The following is a 21,056-nucleotide window of genomic DNA, read 5'->3' as shown; positions in this document are numbered from 1 at the left end:
ACGCACGCTCCCCCTACAGCGTTGCCGTACCCTCACCTGGACCCTAAACCGTCCCCGTCCCCTAACCCTAACCCTAGCCCGAACCCTAACCCTAAAACTTCCCCGAAGCCTGACCCTCACCCGTGCCCTAATCCTAAACCGTACGCTAACACTAACCCGCGCGCTCACACGCACGCTCCCCCTAAAGCGTTGCCGTACACTCACCTGGACCCTAAACCGTCCCCGTCCCCTAATCCTAACCCTAGCCCGAACCCTAACCCTAACCCTTCCCCGAAGCCTGACTCTTACCTGTCCCCTAATCCTAACCCGTACGCTAACACTAACTCGCGCCCTCACACGCACACTCCACCTAAAGCGTTGCCGTACCCTCACCTGGACCCTAAACCGTCCCCGTCCCCTAACCCTAAACCTAGACCGAACCCTAACCCTAACCCTTCCCCGAAGCCTGACCCTCACCCGTCCCCTAATCCTAACCCGTACGCTAACACCCACCCGCGCCCTCACACGCACGCTCCCCCGAAGGCGTTGCCGTACCCTCACCTGGACCCTAAACCGTCCCCGTCCCCTAACCCTAACCCTAGCCCGAACCTTAACCCTAACACTTCCCCGAAGCCTGACCCTCACTCGTGCCCTAATCCTAAACCGTACGCTAACACTAACCCGCGCCCTCACACGCACGCTCCCCCTAAAGCGTTGCCATACCCTCACCTGGACCCTAAACCGTCCCCATCCCCTAACCCTAACCCTAGACCGAACCCTAACCCTAACACTTCCCCGAAGCCTGACCCTCACCCGTCCCCTAATCCTAACCCGTACGCTAACACTAACCCGCGCCCTCACACACACGCTCCCCCTAAAGCGTTGCCGTACCCTCACCTGGACCCTAAACCGTCCCCGTCCCCTAACCCTAACCCTAGCCCGAACCCTAACCCTAACCCTTCCCCGAAGCCTGACCCTCACCCGTCCCCTAATCCTATCCCGTACGGTAACACTAACCCGCGCCCTCACATGCACGCTCCCCCTAAAGCATTGCCGTACCCTCACCTGGACCCTAAACCGTCCCCGTCCCCTAACACTAACCCTAGCCCGAACCCTAACCCTAACCCTTCCCCGAAGCCTGACTCTCACCCGTCCCCTAATCCTAACCCGTACGCTAACACTAACCCACGCCCTCACACGCACGCTCCCCCTAAAGCGTTGCCGTACCCTCACCTGGACCCTAAACCGTCCCCGTCCACTAACCCTAACCCTAGCCCGAACCCTAACCCTAACCCTTCCCCGAAGCCTGACCCTCACCCGTCCCCTAATCCTAACCCGTACGCTAACACCCACCCGCGCCCTCACACGCACGCTCCCCCTAAGGCGTTGCCGTACCCTCACTTGGACCCTAAACCGTCCCCATCCCCTAACCCTAACCCTAGCCCGAACCCTAACCCTAACCCTTCCCCGAAGCCTGACCCTCACCCGTGCCCTAATCCTAACCCGTACGCTAACACTAACTCGCGCCCTCACACGCACGCTCCCCCTAAAGCGTTGCCATACCCTCACCTGGACCCTCAACCGTCCCCGTCCCCTAACCCTAACCCTAGCCCGAACCCTAACCCTAACCCTTCCCCGAAGCCTGACCCTCACCCGTGCCCTAATCCTAACCCGTACGCTAACACTAACCCGCGCCCTCACACGCACGCTCCCCCTAAAGCGTTGCCGTACCCGCACCTGGGCCCTAAACCGTCCCCGTCCCCTAACCCTAACCCTAGCCCGAACCCTAACCCTAACCCTTCCCCGAAGCCTGACCCTCACCCGTCCCCTAATCCTAACCCGTACGCTAACACTAACCCGCGCCCTCACACGCACGCTCCCCCTAAAGCGTTGCCGTACCCTCACCTGGACCCTAAACCGTCCCCGTCCCATAACCCTAACCCTAGCCCGAACCCTAAACCTAACCCTTCCCCGAAGCCTGACCCTCACCCGTCCCCTAATCCTAACCCGTACGCTAACACTAACCCGCGCCCTCACATGCACGCTCCCCCTAAAGCGTTGCCGTACCCTCACCTGGACCCTAAACCGTCCCCGTCCACTAACCCTAACCCTAGCCCGAACCCTAACCCTAAACCTTCCCCGAAGCCTGACCCTCACCCGTCCCCTAATCCTAACCCGTACGCTAACACTAACCCGCGCCTTCACACGCACGCTCCCCCTAAAGCGTTGCCGTACCCTCACCTGGACCCTAAACTGTCCCCGTCCCCTAACCCTAACCTTAGCCCGAACCCTAGCCCTAACCTTTCCCCGAAGCCTGACCCTCACCCATGCACTAATCCTAACCCGTACGCTAACACTAACCCGCGCCCTCACACGCACGCTCCCCCTAAAGCGTTGCCGTACCCTCACCTGGACCCTAAACCGTCCCCGTCCCCTAACCCTAACCCTAGCCCGAACCCTAACCCTAACCCTTCCCCGAAGCCTGACCCTCACCCGTCCCCTAATCCTAACCCATACGCTAACACTAACCCGCGCCCTCACACGCACGCTCCCCCTACAGCGTTGTCGTACCCTCACCTGGACCCTAAACCGTCCCCGTCCCCTAACCCTAACCCTAGCCCGAACCCTAACCCTAAAACTTCCCCGAAGCCTGACCCTCACCCGTGCCCTAATCCTAAACCGTACGCTAACAGTAACCCACGCGCTCACACGCACGCTCCCCCTAAAGCGTTGCCGTACCCTCACCTGGACCCTAAACCGTCCCCGTCCCCTAACACTAACCCTAGCCCGAACCCTAACCCTAACCCTTCCCCGAAGCCTGACCCTCACCCGTCCCCTAATCCTAACCCGTACGCTAACACTAACCCGCGCCCTCACACGCACGCTCCCCCTAAGGCGTTGCCGTACCCTCACCTGGACCCTAAACCGTCCCCGTCCCCTAACCCTAACCCTAGCCCGAATCCTAACCCTAACCCTTCCCCGAAGCCTGACCCTCACCCGTCCCCTAATCCTAACCCGTACGCTAACACCCATCCGCGCCCTCACACGCATGCTCCCCCTAAGGCGTTGCCGTACCCTCACCTGGAGCCTAAACCGTCCCCGTCCCCTAACCCTAACCCTAGCCCGAACCCTAACCCTAACCCTTCCCTGAAGCCTGACCCTCACCCGTGCCCTAATCCTAACCCGTACGCTAACACTAACCCGCGCCCTCACACGCACGCTCCCCCTAAAGCATTGCCGTACCCTCAACTGGACCCTAAACCGTCCCCGTCCCCTAACCCTAACCCTAGCCCGAACCCTAACCCTAACCCTTCCCCGAAGCCTGACCCTCACCCGTCCCCTAATCCTAACCCGTACGCTAACACTAACCCGCGCCCTCACACGCACGCTCCCCCTAAAGCGTTGCCGTACCCTCACCTGGACCCTAAACCGTCCCCGTCCCCTAACCCTAACCCTAGCCCGAACCCTAGCCCTAACCCTTCCCCGAAGCCTGACCCTCACCCGTCCCCTAATCCTAACCCGTACGCTAACACTAACACGCACCCTCACACGCACGCTCCCCCTAAAGCGTTGCCGTACCCTCACCTGGACCCTAAACCGTCCCCGTCCCCTAACCCTAACCCTAGCCCGAACCTTAACCCTAACACTTCCCCGAAGCCTGACCCTCACCCGTGCCCTAATCCTAAACCGTACGCTAACACTAACCCGCGCCCTCACACGCACGCTCCCCCTAAAGCGTTGCCATACCCTCACCTGGACCCTAAACCGTCCCCATCCCCTAACCCTAACCCTAGACCGAACCCTAACCCTAACACTTCCCCGAAGCCTGACCCTCACCCGTCCCCTAATCCTAACCCGTACGCTAACACTAACCCGCGCCCTCACACACACGCTCCCCCTAAAGCGTTGCCGTACCCTCACCTGGACCCTAAACCGTCCCCGTCCCCTAACCCTAACCCTAGCCCGAAACCTAACCCTAACCCTTCCCCGAAGCCTGACCCTCACCCGTCCCCTAATCCTATCCCGTACGCTAACACTAACCCGCGCCCTCACATGCACGCTCCCCCTAAAGCATTGCCGTACCCTCACCTGTACCCTAAACCGTCCCCATCCCCTAACACTAACCCTAGCCCGAACCCTAACCCTAACCCTTCCCCGAAGCCTGACCCTCACCCGTGCCCTAATCCTAACCCGTACGCTAACACTAACCCGCGCCCTCACACGCACGCTCCCCCTAAAGCGTTGCCGTACCCTCACCTGTACCCTAAACCGTCCCCGTCCACTAACCCTAACCCTAGCCCGAACCCTAACCCTAAACCTTCCCCGAAGCCTGACCCTCACCCGTCCCCTAATCCTAACCCGTACGCTAACACTAACCCGCGCCCTCACACGCACGCTCCCCCTAAAGCGTTGCCGTACCCTCACCTGGACCCTAAACCATCCCCGTCCCCTAACCCTAACCCTAACCCGAAGCCTAACCCTAACCCTTCCCCAAAGCCTGACCCTCACCCGTGCCCTAATCCTATCCCGTACGCTAACACTAACCCGCGCCCTCACACGCACGCTCCCCCTAAAGCGTTGCCGTACCCTCACCTGGACCCTAAACCGTCCCCGTCCCCTAACCCTAACCCTAGCCCGAACCCTAACCCTAACACTTCCCCGAAGCCTGACCCTCACCCGTCCCCTAATCCTAACCCGTACGCTAACACTAACCCGCGCCCTCACACGCACGCTCCCCCTACAGCGTTGCCGTACCCTCACCTGGACCCTAAACCGTCCCCGTCCCCTAACCCTAACCCTAGCCCGAACCCTAACCCTAAAACTTCCCCGAAGCCTGACCCTCACCCGTGCCCTAATCCTAAACCGTACGCTAACACTAACCCGCGCGCTCACACGCACGCTCCCCCTAAAGCGTTGCCGTACACTCACCTGGACCCTAAACCGTCCCCGTCCCCTAATCCTAACCCTAGCCCGAACCCTAACCCTAACCCTTCCCCGAAGCCTGACTCTTACCTGTCCCCTAATCCTAACCCGTACGCTAAGACTAACTCGTGCCCTCACACGCACACTCCACCTAAAGCGTTGCCGTACCCTCACCTGGACCCTAAACCGTCCCCGTCCCCTAACCCTAAACCTAGACCGAAACCTAACCCTAACCCTTCCCCGAAGCCTGACCCTCACCCGTCCCCTAATCCTAACCCGTACGCTAACACCCACCCGCGCCCTCACACGCACGCTCCCCCTAAGGCGTTGCCGTACCCTCACCTGGACCCTAAACCGTCCCCGTCCCCTAACCCTAACCCTAGCCCGAACCCTAACCCTAACCCTTCCCTGAAGCCTGACCCTCACCCGTGCCCTAATCCTAACCCGTACGCTAACACCCACCCGCGCCCTCACACTCACGCTCCCCCTAAGGCGTTGCTGTACCCTCACGTGGACCCTAAACCGTCCCCGTCCCCTAACCCTAACCCTAGCCCGAACCCTAACCCTAACCCTTCCCTGAAGCCTGACCCTCACCCGTGCCCTAATCCTAACCCGTACGCTAACACTAACCCGCGCCCTCACACGCACGCTCCCCCTAAAGCATTGCCGTACCCTCACCTGGACCCTAAACCATCCCCGTCCCCTAACCCTAACCCTAGCCCGAACCCTAACCCTAACCCTTCCCCGAAGCCTGACCCTCACCCGTCCCCTAATCCTAACCCGTACGCTAACACTAACCCGCGCCCTCACTCGCACGCTCCCCCTAAAGCGTTGCCGTACCCTCACCTGGACCCTAAACCGTCCCCGTCCCCTAACCCTAACCCTAGCCCGAACCCTAGCCCTAACCCTTCCCCGAAGCCTGACCCTCACCCGTCCCCTAATCCTAACCCGTACGCTAACACTAACACGCGCCCTCACACGCACGCTCCCCCTAAAGCGTTGCCGTACCCTCACCTGGACCCTAAACCGTCCCCGTCCCCTAACCCTAATCCTAGCCCGAACCTTAACCCTAACACTTCCCCGAAGCCTGACCCTCACCCATCCCCTAATCCTAACCCGTACGCTAACACTAACCCCCGCCCTCACACGCACGCTCCCCCTAAAGCGTTGCCGTACCCTCACCTGGACCCTAAACCGTCCCCATCCCCTAACCCTAACCCTAGATCGAACCCTAACCCTAACACTTCCCCGAAGCCTGACCCTCACCCGTCCCCTAATCCTAACCCGTACGCTAACACTAATCCGCGCCCTCACACACACGCTCCCCCTAAAGCGTTGCCGTACCCTCACCTGGACCCTAAACCGTCCCCGTCCCCTAACCCTAACCCTAGCCCGAACCCTAACCCTAACCCTTCCCCGAAGCCTGACCCTCACCCGTCCCCTAATCCTAACCCGTACGCTAACACCCACCCGCGCCCTACACGCACGCACCCCCTAAAGCGTTGCCGTACCCTCACCTGGACCCTAAACCGTCCCCGTCCCCTAACCCTAACCCTAGCCCGAATCCTAACCCTAACCCTTCCCCGAAGCCTGACCCTCACCCGTCCCCTAATCCTAACCCGTACGCTAACACCCACCCGCGCCCTCACACGCACGCTCCCCCTAAGGCGTTGCCGTACCCTCACTTGGACCCTAAACCGTCCCCATCCCCTAACCCTAACCCTAGCCCGAACCCTAACCCTAACCCTTCCCCGAAGCCTGACCCTCACCCGTGCCCTAATCCTAACCCGTACGCTAACACTAACTCGCGCCCTCACACGCACGCTCCCCCTAAAGCGTTGCCGTACCCTCACCTGGACCCTAAACCGTCCCCGTCCCCTAACCCTAACCCTAGCCCGAACCCTAACCCTAACCCTTCCCCGAAGCCTGACACTCACCCGTCCCCTAATCCTAACCCGTACGCTAACACTAACCCGTGACCTCACAGGCACGCTCCCCCTAAAGCATTGTCGTACCCTCACCTGGACCCTAAACCGTCCCCGTCCCCTAACCCTAACCCTAGCCCGAACCCTAACCGTAACACTTCCCCGAAGCCTGACCCTCACCCGTCCCCTAATCCTAACCCGTACGCTAACACTAACCCACGCCCGCAGACGCACGCTCCCCCTAAAGCGTTGCCGTACCCTCACCTGGACCCTAAACCGTCCCCGTCCCCTAACCCTAACCCTAGCCCGAACCCTAAACCTAACCCTTCCCCGAAACCTGACACTCACCCGTCCCCTAATCCTAACCCGTACGCTAACACTAACCCGCGCCCTCACACGCACGCTCCCCCTAAAGCGTTGCCATACCCTCACCTGGACCCTCAACCGTCCCCGTCCCCTAACCCTAACCCTAGCCCGAACCCTAACCCTAACCCTTCCCCGAAGCCTGACCCTCACCCGTGCCCTAATCCTAACCCGTACGCTAACACTAACCCGCGCCCTCACACGCACGCTCCCCCTAAAGCGTTGCCGTACCCGCACCTGGGCCCTAAACCGTCCCCGTCCCCTAACCCTAACCCTAGCCCGAACCCTAACCCTAACCCTTCCCCGAAGCCTGACCCTCACCCGTCCCCTAATCCTAACCCGTACGCTAACACTAACCCGCGCCCTCACACGCACGCTCCCCCTAAAGCGTTGCCGTACCCTCACCTGGACCCTAAACCGTCCCCGTCCCCTAACCCTAACCCTAGCCCGAACCCTAACCCTAACCCTTCCCCGAAGCCTGACCCTCACCCGTCCCCTAATCCTAACCCGTACGCTAACACTAACCCGCGCCCTCACATGCACGCTCCCCCTAAAGCGTTGCCGTACCCTCACCTGGACCCTAAACCGTCCCCGTCCACTAACCCTAACCCTAGCCCGAACCCTAACCCTAAACCTTCCCCGAAGCCTGACCCTCACCCGTCCCCTAATCCTAACCCGTACGCTAACACTAACCCGCGCCCTCACACGCACGCTCCCCCTAAAGCGTTGCCGTACCCTCACCTGGACCCTAAACTGTCCCCGTCCCCTAACCCTAACCTTAGCCCGAACCCTAGCCCTAACCTTTCCCCGAAGCCTGACCCTCACCCATGCACTAATCCTAACCCGTACGCTAACACTAACCCGCGCCCTCACACGCACGCTCCCCCTAAAGCGTTGCCGTACCCTCACCTGGACCCTAAACCGTCCCCGTCCCCTAACCCTAACCCTAGCCCGAACCCTAACCCTAACCCTTCCCCGAAGCCTGACCCTCACCCGTCCCCTAATCCTAACCCATACGCTAACACTAACCCGCGCCCTCACACGCACGCTCCCCCTACAGCGTTGTCGTACCCTCACCTGGACCCTAAACCGTCCCCGTCCCCTAACCCTAACCCTAGCCCAAACCCTAACCCTAACCCTTTCCCGAAGCCTGACCCTCACCCGTGCCCTAATCCTAAACCGTACGCTAACAGTAACCCGCGCGCTCACACGCACGCTCCCCCTAAAGCGTTGCCGTACCCTCACCTGGAGCCTAAACCGTCCCCGTCCCCTAACCCTAACCCTAGCCCGAACCCTAACCCTAACCCTTCCCCGAAGCCTGACCCTCACCCGTCCCCTAATCCTAACCCGTACGCTAACACTAACCCGCGCCCTCACACGCACGCTCCCCCTAAGGCGTTGCCGTACCCTCACCTGGACCCTAAACCGTCCCCGTCCCCTAACCCTAACCCTAGCCCGAATCCTAACCCTAACCCTTCCCCGAAGCCTGACCCTCACCCGTCCCCTAATCCTAACCCGTACGCTAACACCCATCCGCGCCCTCACACGCACGCTCCCCCTAAGGCGTTGCCGTACCCTCACCTGGAGCCTAAACCGTCCCCGTCCCCTAACCCTAACCCTAGCCCGAACCCTAACCATAACCCTTCCCTGAAGCCTGACCCTCACCCGTGCCCTAATCCTAACCCGTACGCTAACACTAACCCGCGCCCTCACATGCACGCTCCCCCTAAAGCATTGCCGTACCCTCACCTGTACCCTAAACCGTCCCCGTCCCCTAACACTAACCCTAGCCCGAACCCTAACCCTAACCCTTCCCCGAAGCCTGACCCTCACCCGTGCCCTAATCCTAACCCGTACGCTAACACTAACCCGCGCCCTCACACGCACGCTCCCCCTAAAGCGTTGCCGTACCCTCACCTGGACCCTAAACCGTCCCCGTCCACTAACCCTAACCCTAGCCCGAACCCTAACCCTAAACCTTCCCCGAAGCCTGACCCTCACCCGTCCCCTAATCCTAACCCGTACGCTAACACTAACCCGCGCCCTCACACGGACGCTCCCCCTAAAGCGTTGCCGTACCCTCACCTGGACCCTAAACCATCCCCGTCCCCTAACCCTAACCCTAAACCGAAGCTTAACCCTAACCCTTCCCCAAAGCCTGACCCTCACCCGTGCCCTAATCCTATCCCGTACGCTAACACTAACCCGCGCCCTCACACGCACGCTCCCCCTAAAGCGTTGCCGTACCCTCACCTGGACCCTAAACCGTCCCCGTCCCCTAACCCTAACCCTAGCCCGAACCCTAACCCTAACCCTTCCCCGAAGCCTGACCCTCACCCGTCCCCTAATCCTAACCCGTACGCTAACACTAACCCGCGCCCTCACACGCATGCTCCCCCTACAGCGTTGCCGTACCCTCACCTGGACCCTAAACCGTCCCCGTCCCCTAACCCTAACCCTAGCCCGAACCCTAACCCTAAAACTTCCCCGAAGCCTGACCCTCACCCGTGCCCTAATCCTAAACCGTACGCTAACACTAACCCACGCGCTCACACGCACGCTCCCCCTAAAGCGTTGCCGTACACTCACCTGGACCCTAAACCGTCCCCGTCCCCTAATCCTAACCCTAGCCCGAACCCTAACCCTAACCCTTCCCCGAAGCCTGACTCTTACCTGTCCCCTAATCCTAACCCGTACGCTAACACTAACTCGCGCCCTCACACGCACACTCCACCTAAAGCGTTGCCGTACCCTCACCTGGACCCTAAACCGTCCCCGTCCCCTAAACCTAAACCTAGCCCGAACCCTAACCATAACCCTTCCCCGAAGCCTGACCCTCACCCGTCCCCTAATCCTAACCCGTACGCTAACACTAACCCGCGCCCTCACACGCACGCTCCCCCTAAAGCGTTGCCGTACCCTCACCTGGACCCTAAACCGTCCCCGTCCCCTAACCCTAACCCTAGCCCGAATCCTAACCCTAACCCTTCCCCGAAGCCTGACCCTCACCCGTCCCCTAATCCTAACCCGTACGCTAACACCCACCCGCGCCCTCACACGCACGCTCCCCCTAAGGCGTTGCCGTACCCTCACCTGGACCCTAAACCGTCCCCGTCCCCTAACCCTAACCCTAGCCCGAACCCTAACCCTAACCCTTCCCTGAAGCCTGACCCTCACCCGTGCCCTAATCCTAACCCGTACGCTAACACTAACCCGCGCCCTCACACGCACGCTCCCCCTAAAGCATTGCCGTACCCTCACCTGGACCCTAAACCATCCCCGTCCCCTAACCCTAACCCTAGCCCGAACCCTAACCCTAACCCTTCCCCGAAGCCTGACCCTCACCCGTGCCCTAATCCTAACCCGTACGCTAACACTAACTCGCGCCCTCACACGCACGCTCCCCCTAAAGCGTTGCCGTACCCTCACCTGGACCCTAAACCGTCCCCGTCCCCTAACCCTAACCCTAGCCCGAACCCTAACCCTAACCCTTCCCCGAAGCCTGACACTCACCCGTCCCCTAATCCTAACCCGTACGCTAACACTAACCCGTGACCTCACAGGCACGCTCCCCCTAAAGCATTGTCGTACCCTCACCTGGACCCTAAACCGTCTCTGTCCCCTAACCCTAACCCTAGCCCGAACCCTAACCGTAACACTTCCGCGAAGCCTGACCCTCACCCGTCCCCTAATCCTAACCCGTACGCTAACACTAACCCACGCCCGCAGACGCACGCTCCCCCTAAAGCGTTGCCGTACCCTCACCTGGACCCTAAACCGTCCCCGTCCCCTAACCCTAACCCTAGCCCGAACCCTAAACCTAACCCTTCCCCGAAGCCTGACACTCACCCGTCCCCTAATCCTAACCCGTACGCTAACACTAACCCGCGCCCTCACTCGCACGCTCCCCCTAAAGCGTTGCCATACCCTCACCTGGACCCTAAACCGTCCCCGTCGCCTAACCCTAACCCTAGCCCGAACCCTAACCCTAACCCTTCCCCGAAGCCTGACCCTCACCCGTGCCCTAATCCTAACCCGTACGCTAACACTAACCCGCGCCCTCACACGCACGCTCCCCCTAAAGCGTTGCCGTACCCTCACCTGGACCCTAAACCGTCCCCGTCCCCTAACCCTAACCCTAGCCCGAACCCTAACCCTAAACCTTCCGCGAAACCTGACGCTCACCCGTGCCCTAATCCTAACCCGTACGCTAACACTAACCCGCGCCCTCACACGCACGCTCCCCCTAAAGCGTTGCCGTACACTCACCTGGACCCTAAACCGTCCCCGTCCCCTAACCCTAACCCTAGCCAGAACCCTAACCCTAACCCTTCCCCGAAGCCTGACCCTCACCCGTCCCCTAATCCTAACCCGTACGCTAACACTAACCCGCGCCCTCACACGCACGCTCCCCCTAAAGCGTTGCCGTACCCTCACCTGGACCCTAAACCGTCCCCGTCCCCTAACCCTAACCCTAGCCCGAACCCTAACCCTAACCCTTCCCCGAAGCCTGACCCTCACCCGTCCCCTAATCCTAACCCGTACGCTAACACTAACCCGCGCCCTCACATGCACGATCCCCCTAAAGCGTTGCCATACCCTCACCTGGACCCTAAACCGTCCCCGTCCCCTAACCCTAACCCTAGCCCGAACCCTAACCCTAACCCTTGCCCGAAGCCTGACCCTCACCCGTGCCCTAATCCTAACCCGTACGCTAACACTAACCCGCGCCCTCACATGCACGCTCCCCCTAAAGCGTTGCCGTACCCTCACCTGGACCCTAAACCGTCCCCGTCCCCTAACCCTAACCCTAGCCCGAACCCTAACCCTAACACTTCCCCGAAGCCTGACCCTCACCCGTGTCCTAATCCTAACCCGTACGCTAACACTAACCCGCGCCCTCACACGCACGCTCCCCCTAAAGCGTTGCCGTACCCTCACCTGGACCCTAAACCGTCCCCGTCCCCTAACCCTAACCCTAGCCCGAACCCTAACCCTAACCCTTCCCGGAAGCCTGACCCTCACCCGTGCCCTAATCCTAACCCGTACGCTAACACTAACCCGCGCCCTCACACGCACGCTCCCCCTAAAGCGTTGCCGTACCCTCAACTGGACCCTAAACCGTCCCCGTCCCCTAACCCTAACCCTAGCCCGAACCCTAACCCTAACCCTTCCCCGAAGCCTGACCCTCACCCGTGCCCTAATCCTAACCCGTACGCTAACACTAACCCGCGCCCTCACACGCACGCTCCCCCTAAAGCGTTGCCGTACCCTCACCTGGACCCTACACCGTCCCCGTCCCCTAACCCTAACCCTAGCCCGAACCCTAAACCTAAACCTTCCCCGAAGCCTGACGCTCACCCGTGCCCTAATCCTAACCCGTACGCTAACACTAACCCGCGCCCTCACACGCACGCTCCCCCTAAAGCGTTGCCGTACCCTCACCTGGACCCTAAACCGTCCCCGTCCCCTAACCCTAACCCTAGACCGAACCCTAACCCTAACCCTTCCCCGAAGCCTGACCCTCACCCGTGCCCTAATCCTAACCCGTACGCTAACACTAACCCGCGCCCTCACACGCACGCTCCCCATAAAGCGTTGCCGTACCCTCACCTGGACCCTAAACCGTCCCCGTCCCCTAACCCTAACCCTAGCCCGAACCCTAGCCCTAACCCTTCCCCGAAGCCTGACCCTCACCCGTCCCCTAATCCTAACCCGTACGCTAACACTAACCCGCGCCCTCACATGCACGCTCCCCCGAAAGCGTTGCCGTACCCTCACCTGGACCCTAAACCGTCCCCGTCCCCTAACCCTAACCCTAGCCCGAACCCTAACCCTAACCCTTCCCCGAAGCCTGACCCTCACCCGTCCCCTAATCCTAACCCGTACGCTAACACTAACCCGCGCCCTCACACGCACGCTCCCCCTAAAGCGTTGCCGTACCCTCACCTGGACCCTAAACCGTCCCCGTCCCCTAACCCTAACCCTAGCCCGAACCCTAACCCTAACCCTTCCCCGAAGCCTGACCCTCACCCGTCCCCTAATCCTAACCCGTACGCTAACACTAACCCGCGCCCTCACACGCACGCTCCCCCTAAAGCGTTGCCGTACCCTCACCTGGACCCTAAACCGTCCCCGTCCCCTAACCCTAACCCTAGCCCGAACCCTAACCCTAACCCTTCCCCGAAGCCTGACCCTCACCCGTGCCCTAATCCTAACCCGTACGCTAACACTAACCCGCGCCCTCACACGCACGCTCCCCCTAAAGCGTTGCCGTACCCTCACCTGGACCCTAAACCGTCCCCTAACCCTAACCCTAACCCTAGCCCGAACCCTAACCCTAACCCTTCCCCGAAGCCTGACCCTCACCCGTGTCCTAATCCTAACCCGTACGCTAACACTAACCCGCGCCCTCACACGCACGCTCCCCCTAAAGCGTTGCCGTACCCTCACCTGGACCCTAAACCGTCCCCGTCCCTTAACCCTAACCCTAGCCCGAACCCTAACCCTAACCCTTCCCCGAAGCCTGACCCTCACCCGTGCCCTAATCCTAACCCGTACGCTAACACTAACCCGCGCCCTCACACGCACGCTCCCCCTAAAGCGTTGCCGTACCCTCACCTGGACCCTAAACCGTCCCCGTCCCCTAACCCTAACCCTAGCCCGAACCCTAACCCTAACCCTTCCCCGAAGCCTGACCCTCACCCGTCCCCTAATCCTAACCCGTACGCTAACACTAACCCGCGCCCTCACACGAACGCTCGCCCGAAAGCGTTGCCGTACCCTCACCTGGACCCTAAACCGTCCCCGTCCCCTAACCCTAACCCTAGCCCGAACCCTAACCCTAACCCTTCCCCGAAGCCTGACCCTCACCCGTGCCCTAATCCTAACCCGTACGCTAACACTAACCCGCGCCCTCACACGCACGCTCCCCCTAAAGCGTTGCCGTACCCTCAACTGGACCCTAAACCGTCCCCGTCCCCTAACCCTAACCCTAGCCCGAACCCTAGCCCTAACCCTTCCCCGAAGCCTGACCCTCACACGTGCCCTATTCCTAACCCGTACGCTAACACTAACCCGCGCCCTCACACGCACGCTCCCCCTAAAGCGTTGCCGTACCCTCACCTGAACCCTAAACCGTCCCCGACCCCTAACCCTAACCCTAGCCCGAACCCTAACCCTAACCCTTCCCCGAAGCCTGACCCTCACCCGTCCCCTAATCCTAACCCGTACGCTAACACTAACCCGTGGCCTCACACGCACGCTCCCCCTAAAGCGTTGCCGTACCCTCACCTGGACCCTAAACCGTCCCCGTCCCCTAACCCTAACCCTAGCCCGAACCCTAACCCTAACCCTTGCCCGAAGCCTGACCCTCACCCGTGCCCTAATCCTAACCCGTACGCTAACACTAACCCGCGCCCTCACATGCACGCTCCCCCTAAAGCGTTGCCGTACCCTCACCTGGACCCTAAACCGTCCCCGTCCCCTAAACCTAACCCTAGCCCGAACCCTAACCCTAACCCTTCCCCGAAGCCTGACCCTCACCCGTGTCCTAATCCTAACCCGTACGCTAACACTAACCCGCGCCCTCACACGCACGCTCCCCCTAAAGCGTTGCCGTACCCTCACCTGGACCCTAAACCGTCCCCGTCCCCTAACCCTAACCCTAGCCCGAACCCTAACCCTAACCCTTCCCCGAAGCCTGACCCTCACCCGTGCCCTAATCCTAACCCGTACGCTAACACTAACCCGCGCCCTCACACGCACGCTCCCCCTAAAGCGTTGCCGTACCCTCACCTGGACCCTAAACCGTCCCCGTCCCCTAACCCTAACCCTAGCCCGAACCCTAACCCTAACCCTTCCCCGACGCCTGACCCTCACCCGTGCCCTAATCCTAACCCGTACGCTAACACTAACCCGCGCCTTCACACGCACGCTCCCCCTAAAGCGTTGCCGTACCCTCACCTGGACCCTAAACCGTCCCCGTCCCCTAACCCTAACCCTAGCCCGAACCCTAACCCTAAACCTTCCCCGAAGCCTGACGCTCACCCGTGCCCTAATCCTAACCCGTACGCTAACACTAACCCGCGCCCTCACACGCACGCTCCCCCTAAAGCGTTGCCGTACCCTCACCTGGACCCTAAACCGTCCCCGTCCCCTAACCCTAACCCTAGCCCGCACCCTAACCCTAACCCTTCCCCGAAGCCTGACCCTCACCCATCCCCTAATCCGAACCCGTACGCTAACACTAACCCACGCCCTCACACGCACGCTCCCCCTAAAGCGTTGCCGTACCCTCACCTGGACCCTAAACCGTCCCCGTCCCCTAACCCTAACCCTAGCCCGAACCCTAACCCTAACACTTCCCCGAAGCCTGACCCTCACCCGTCCCCTAATCCTAACCCGTACGCTAACACTAACCCGCGCCCTCACACGCACGCTCCCCCTAAAGCGTTGCCGTACCCTCACCTGGACCCTAAACCATCCCCGACCCCTAACCCTAACCCTAGCCCGAACCCTAACCCTAACCCTTCCCCGAAGCCTGACCCTCACCCATCCCCTAATCCTAACCCGTACGCTAACACTAACCCGCGCCCTCACACGCACGCTCCCCCTAAAGTGTTGCCGTACCCTCACCTGGACCCTAAACCGTCCCCGTCCCCTAACCCTAACCCTAGCCCGAACACTAACCCTAACCCTTGCCCGAAGCCTGACCCTCACCCGTGCCCTAATCCTAACCCGTACGCTAACACTAACCCGCGCCCTCACATGCACGCTCCCCCTAAAGCGTTGCCGTACCCTCACCTGGACCCTAAACCGTCCCCGTCCCCTAACCCTAATCCTAGCCCGAACCCTAACCCTAACCCTTCCCCGAAGCCTGACCCTCACCCGTGTCCTAATCCTAACCCGTACGCTAACACTAACCCGCGCCCTCACACGCACGCTCCCCCTAAAGCGTTGCCGTACCCTCACCTGGACCCTAAACCGTCCCCTAACCCTAACCCTAACCCTAGCCCGAACCCTAACCCTAACCCTTCCCCGAAGCCTGACCCTCACCCGTCCCCTAATCCTAACCCGTACGCTAACACTAACCCGCGCCCTCACACGCACGCACCCCCTAAAGCGTTGACGTATCCTCACCTGGACCATAAACCGTCCCCATCCCCTAACCCTAACCCTAGCCCGAACCCTAACCCTAACCCTTCCCCGAAGCCTGACCCTCACCCGTGCCCTAATCCTAACCCGTACGCTAACACTAACCCGCGCCCTCACACGCACGCTCCCCCTAAAGTGTTGCTTTACCCTCACCTGGACCCTAAACCGTCCCCGTCCCCTAACCCTAACCCTAGCCCGAACCCTAACCCTAACCCTTCCCCGAAGCCTGACCCTCACCCGTGCCCTAATCCTAACCCGTACGCTAACACTAACCCGCGCCCTCACACGCACGCTCCCCCTAAAGCGTTGCCATACCCTCACCTCGACCCTAAACCGTCCCCGTCCCCTAACCCTAACCCTAGCCCGAACCCTAACCCTAACCCTTCCCCGAAGCCTGACCCTCAACCGTGCCGTAATCCTAACCCGTACGCTAACACTAACCCGCGCCCTCACACGCACGCTCCCCCTAAAGCGTTGCCGTACCCTCACCTGGACCCTAAACCGTCCCCGTCCCCTAACCCTAACCCTAGCCCGAACCCTAACCCTAACCCTTCCCCGAAGCCTGACCCTCACCCGTCCCCTAATCCTAACCCGTACGCTAACACTAACCCGCGCCCTCACACGCACGCTCCCCCTAAAGCGTTGCCGTACCCTCACCTGGACCCTAAACCGTCCCCGTCCCCTAACCCTAACCCTAGCCCGAACCCTAACCCTAACCCTTCCCCGAAGCCTGACCGTCACCCGTCCCCTAATCCTAACCCGTACGCTAACACTAACCCGCGCCCTTACACGCACGCTCCCCCTAAAGCGTTGCCGTACCCTCACCTGGACCCTAAACCGTCCCCGTCCCCTAACCCTAACCCTAGCCCGAACCCTAACCCTAACCCTTCCCCGAAGCCTGACCCTCACCCATGCCCTAATCCTAACCCGTACGCTAACACTAACCCGCGCCCTCACACGCACGCTCCCCGTAAAGCGTTGCCGTACCCTCACCTGGACCCTAAACCGTCCCCGTCCCCTAACCCTAACCCTAGCCCGAACCCTAACCCTAACCCTTCCACGAAGCCTGACCCTCACCCGTGCCCTAATCCTAACCCGTACGCTAACACTAACCCGCACCCTCACACGCACGCTCCCCCTAAAGCGTTGCCGTACCGTCACCTGGATCCTAAACCGTCCCCGTCCCCTAACCCTAACCCTAGCCCGAACCCTAAACCTAACCCTTCCCCGAAGCCTGACCCTCACCCGTCCCCTAATCCTAACCCGTACGCTAACACCCACCCGCGCCCTCACACGCACGCTCCCCCTAAGGCGTTGCCGTACCCTCACCTGGACCCTAAACCGTCCCCATCCCCTAACCCTAACCCTAGCCCGAACCCTAACCCTAACCCTTCCCCGAAGCCTGACCCTCACACGTGCCCTAATCCTAACCCGTACGCTAACACTAACCCGCGCCCTCACACGCACGCTCCCCCTAAAGCGTTGCCGTACCCTCACCTGGACCCTAAACCGTCCCCGTCCCCTAACCCTAACCCTAGCCCGAACCCTAACCCTAACCCTTCCCCGAAGCCTGAACCTCACCCGTGCCCTAATCCTAACCCGTACGCTAACACTAACCCGCGCCCTCACACGCACGCTCCCCCTAAAGCGTTGCCATACCCTCACCTGGACCCTAAACCGTCCCCGTCCCCTAACCCTAACCCTAGCCCGAACCCTAACCCTAACCCTTCCCCGAAGCCTGACCCTCACCCGTCCCCTAATCCTAACCCGTACGCTAACACTAACCCGTGCCCTCACACGCACGCTCCCCCTAAAGCATTGCCGTACCCTCACCTGGACCCTAAACCGTCCCCGTCCCCTAACCCTAACCCTATCCCGAACCCTAACCGTAACCCGTCCCCGAAGCCTGACCCTCACCCGTCCCCTAATCCTAACCCGTACGCTAACACTAACCCGCGCCCTCACACGAACGCTCCCCCTAAAGCGTTGCCGTACCCGCACCTGGACCCTAAACCGTCCCCGTCCCCTAACCCTAACCCTAGCCCGAACCCTAAACCTAACCCTTCCCTGAAGCCTGACCCTCACCCGTCCCCTAATCCTAACCCGTACGCTAACACTAACCCGCGCCCTCACACGCACGCTCCCCCTAAAGCGTTGCCATACCATCACCTGGACCCTAAACCGTCCCCGTCCCCTAACCCTAACCCTAGCCCGAACCCTAACCCTAACACTTCCCCGAAGCCTGACCCTCACCCGTCCCCTAATACTAACCCGTATGGTAACACTAACCCGCGCCCTCACACGCACGCTCCCCCTAAAGCGTTGCCGTACCCTCACCTGGACCCTAAACCGTCCCCGTCCCCTAACCCTAACCCTAGCCCGAAACCTAGCCCTAACCCTTCCCCGAAGCCTGACCCTCACCCGTCCCCTAATCCTAACCCGTACGCTAACACTAACCCGCGCCCTCACACGCACGCTCCCCCTAAAGCGTTGCCGTACCCTCACCTGGACCCTAAACCGTCCCCGTCCCCTAACCCTAACCCTAGCCCGAACCCTAACCCTAACCCTTCCCCGAAGCCTGACCCTCACCCGTCCCCTAATCTTAACCCGTACGCTAACACTAACCCGTGGCCTCACACGCACGCTCCCCCTAAAGCGTTGCCGTACCCTCACCTGGACCCTAAACCGTCCCCGTCCACTAACCCTAACCCTAGCCCGAACCCTAACCCTAAACCTTCCCCGAAGCCTGACCCTCACCCGTGCCCTAATCCTAAACCGTACGTTAACACTAACCCGCGCGCTCACACGCACGCTCCCCCTAAAGCGTTGCCGTACCCTCACCTGGACCCTAAACCGTCCCCGTCCCCTAACCCTAACCCTAGCCCGAATCCTAACCCTAACCCTTCCCCGAAGCCTGACCCTCACCCGTCCCCTAATCCTAACCCGTACGCTAACACCCACCCGCGCCCTCACACGCACGCTCCCCCTAAGGCGTTGCCGTACCCTCACTTGGACCCTAAACCGTCCCCATCCCCTAACCCTAACCCTAGCCCGAACCCTAACCCTAACCCTTCCCCGAAGCCTGACCCTCACCCGTCCCCTAATCCTAACCCGTACGCTGACACTAACTCGCGCCCTCACACGCACGCTCCCCCTAAAGCGTTGCCGTACCCTCACCTGGACCCTAAACCGTCCCCGTCCCCTAACCCTAACCCTAGCCCGAATCCTAACCCTAACCCTTCCCCGAAGCCTGACACTCACCCGTCCCCTAATCCTAACCCGTACGCTAACACTAACCCGTGACCTCACAGGCACGCTCCCCCTAAAGCATTGTCGTACCCTCACCTGGACCCTAAACCGTCCCCGTCCCCTAACCCTAACCCTAGCCCGAACCCTAACCGTAACACTTCCCCGAAGCCTGACCCTCACCCGTCCCCTAATCCTAACCCGTACGCTAACACTAACCCACGCCCGCAGACGCACGCTCCCCCTAAAGCGTTGCCGTACCCTCACCTGGACCCTAAACCGTCCCCGTCCCCTAACCCTAACCCTAGCCCGAACCCTAAACCTAACCCTTCCCCGAAGCCTGACACTCACCCGTCCCCTAATCCTAACCCGTACGCTAACACTAACCCGCGCCCTCACACGCACGCTCCCCCTAAAGCGTTGCCATACCCTCACCTGGACCCTCAACTGTCCCCGTCCCCTAACCCTAACCCTAGCCCGAACCCTAACCCTAACCCTTCCCCGAAGCCTGACCCTCACCCGTGCCCTAATCCTAACCCGTACGCTAACACTAACCCGCGCCCTCAGACGCACGCTCCCCCTAAAGCGTTGCCGTACCCGCACCTGGGCCCTAAACCGTCCCCGTCCCCTAACCCTAACCCTAGCCCGAACCCTAACCCTAACCCTTCCCCGAAGCCTGACCCTCACCCGTCCCCTAATCCTAACCCGTACGCTAACACTAACCCGCGCCCTCACACGCACGCTCCCCCTAAAGCGTTGCCGTACCCTCACCTGGACCCTAAACCGTCCCCGTCCCCTAACCCTAACCCTAGCCCGAACCCTAACCCTAACCCTTCCCCGAAGCCTGACCCTCACCCGTCCCCTAATCCTAACCCGTACGCTAACACTAACCCGCGCCCTCACACGCACGCTCCCCCTAAAGCGTTGCCGTACCCTCACCTGGACCCTAAACCGTCCCCGTCCACTAACCCTAACCCTAGCCCGAACCCTAACCCTAAACCTTCCCCGAAGCCTGACCCTCACCCGTCCCCTAATCCTAACCCGTACGCTAACACTAACCCGCGCCCTCACACGCACGCTCCCCCTACAGCGTTGTCGTACCCTCACCTGGACCCTAAACCGTCCTCGTCCCCTAACCCTAACCCTAGCCCGAACCCTAACCCTAAAACTTCCCCGAAGCCTGACCCTCACCCGTGCCCTAATCCTAAACCGTACGCTAACACTAACCCGCGCGCTCACACGCACGCTCCCCCTAAAGCGTTGCAGTACCCTCACATGGACCCTAAACCGTCCCCGTCCCCTAACCCTAACCCTAGCCCGAACCCTAACCCTAACCCTTCCCCGAAGCCTGACCCTCACCCGTCCCCTAATCCTAACCCGTACGCTAACACTAACCCGCGCCCTCATACGCACGCTCCCCCTAAGGCGTTGCCGTACCCTCACCTGGACCCTAAACCGTCCCCG

The sequence above is a fragment of the Delphinus delphis genome, chromosome 18 (genome assembly GCF_949987515.2).
Source record: "Delphinus delphis chromosome 18, mDelDel1.2, whole genome shotgun sequence".
NCBI classification, from domain to species: Eukaryota; Metazoa; Chordata; class Mammalia; order Artiodactyla; family Delphinidae; genus Delphinus; species Delphinus delphis.
Note: the sequence above shows the minus strand (reverse complement) of the source record.